The sequence below is a fragment of the Peromyscus californicus genome, unplaced genomic scaffold (assembly GCF_007827085.1).
Source record: "Peromyscus californicus insignis strain IS unplaced genomic scaffold, ASM782708v3 Scaffold_9__1_contigs__length_137607984, whole genome shotgun sequence".
NCBI classification, from domain to species: domain Eukaryota; kingdom Metazoa; phylum Chordata; class Mammalia; order Rodentia; family Cricetidae; genus Peromyscus; species Peromyscus californicus.
In genome coordinates this window covers 70,446,449-70,449,046 of record NW_026294617.1, presented here as the reverse complement: position 1 = coordinate 70,449,046, position 2,598 = coordinate 70,446,449, and positions in this window count along the sequence as shown.

The window sequence follows — 2,598 nt, the reverse complement described above, 5'->3', positions numbered from 1 at the left end:
TGGTTGGTTGGTTGTTTGGTTGGTTGGTTGGTTGGTTGGTTGGTTGATAGTTGTCTTTTGCTTTTAAAGAAATTGCTGCATGGGCAGTGTGAAAAGTGAAAAGTCAATAACATAATAAATAAAATACTTGAATAAGAATGATAAGAACAGAACTCAGGCCACAGCACAGGAAGTAAGAGAGAGAGGCTACATCAGGAGCCTTTTCTAAGCTCAAATCCCTAAGGCTTACAACTAGCAGATGTGAATAATAGTCAATATATGTCGATGTCTATTATGTCCTCAGTTGGTGTTGGGCACTTCACCCACACCATCTCATCTACTTTTCATGGTGGGCTTCTAGGTGAAATGTTTGTACATCTCATCTTGTAGATCTGGAAATAAAACCTTAGGTTTGGTCCCAGAGTCATTTGGATTCAAAGAAGAGATGCTGAACCAGTAACACTACAGCTTCCTACTCTACACGTGGCTGCAGAGGAGTGAAAGGGTAACATGGAGTTTTCCAGCTTGGATAAGGCTTTTGGAGAAAGAAGTGTGCTTACTGTCGGATTGTGAGAGCTGAGATTTCCAGTGCAAAGTTCCGGTGTAAAGAGACCTGACACTCAGAGAAGGATCTTATCCATAGAATAAAGTATTATCAAGGTAGATAAAACAGTGACTGTAGGTGAGAGAAAAGTAGAGAGGAAACAGAAAAGGACAAAGGACTTTGATATTCCAAGTAGGCAGAAGAAAGGCACTACAGAAGAATTTCGTAAGAGATAAACAAAGAAGCATGAGAAACAGCATGCTCTTCTTCAGGGGCTCACTGGCTCCAGTTGTCTTCTTTGCTAAGGAAATCTTAGTATCTTCTGCCATCATGGATTTCTGGATACTGGCCCATGGATTGGTAAAATGAACAAAAGTCTGGAGAAATGGCTCAGCAGGTTAGAGCACTTGCTGTGTAAGCATGACTACTGAGTTCAGATCCCCAGTATTCATGTAATAAGCCAGGCAAGGTTCTGTATGCACCTGTAACACCAATACTGTGGAGTCCAGAGACAGGTGGATCAGTGGGACTCCATGTTCATGGAGAGACCCCATCTCAAAGGAATAAAGTACAGAGGGATAAAAACAAAGCGACTGATATCCTCTTCTGGCCACCATATGCATATAGTATGTGCTCATGCACACATAGACCACACACACATAAACACATCTGCACATACAAAACTACATCAGAACTGTCAGCCCTGCAGTGCTTCTCTACTACACTCTTGATGAAATCTCAGTGAAAACACTGACATCCAGTCACTCAGAGCTGTCCCCCAGCAGCATCACTGTTCACACACTTCCTCTTACACAAAAGCTTTCACTTCTGTGCTTAGATGTCATTTAAAGTCCAAACGGGAAACAATTCTATTCTTACAGTTTCAGGATGTCCTGATACATGAGACAGGCTGGCTTTACCTCATAGAAACAGTTTGCCCCCTGCAGCCATGCTGATCACTAATCACCTATCTAAGCAGAGGGGCCATGTGGATCAACTCTGCTAAGTAGAAAGATAGTGTGGGACTAATGGGAGCCATGATGCACAGCACAGGTTGGGAAGGAGAAACAGAATTGTAAGCTTCACCAACTGCAGGCTGCAGTGCAGGAAATTCCAAACAATCAGCACAAACCTTGGAACTAGTAATAAAGTCAAGTCGCAGGATGCAAGGTTAATAAAATCCAACTGCTTAGCTGCATACCAGCCATGAAAAATCCAAATTTGAAAGTTGAAACAGTGTAATTTACAACAATAACAAAACCAGTAAGGTCCTTGAGTCTAAATTTAAATGTGTATGGGATTTATATACAGAATATGTCAGAACCAATGGATTTTTTTTAATCTCATAAATGGAGAGACAGTCTAGATTGATACATTGAAAGGCTCCATGTAGTTAAGGCATCAGTCCTCCCAGCTTGATCCATAGGTTTCACACAAACCCAGTCAAGATCTCAGAAAGCTATTTCTTCCATATTGAGAAATTGATTTTAAAGTTTATATGGAAAGACAAAATGCCTAGAAGAGACAATATAATACTGCAGGAGAAAAAAAAAGTTGAAAGACTAACATCATTTAATTTTGAGATGTGTTAGAAAGCTACAGTAATCAAAACTGTATGGTATTGGTGAAAGAACATAAATGTAGCCCAGTACACTACAGGAAAAGCCAGATTGTCCTAAGAAAGGAACAAGAGCAATTCAAATAAGAAAAGACAACCCTTTCAAGAAATCGTGTTGAAATTGTGGAATGCTTTACACACAAAAAATGAGCCTAGACACGGGTACCTCTTGCAGAAATTAATTCAGAATGAATCATAGCCTTGAACGCAAAATTACAGACCTTCTGGAAGAAAACAGGCAAAAGTCTAGGCACTCCTGGGCATGGTGACAACTCTGAGATGCAGGACCAAAAGCATGATCCATGAAGAAACATTGCCAAGTTGAACTTACACATTGAAATGTGTAAACTTCTATTCTATTAAACAATGTTTTAAAAATGAAAAGACGAGGACCCTAGGAAGGACTCATGAATCGCCCAGCAAAGGAGAAATAGATGAGATCTATATGAGCAAACAG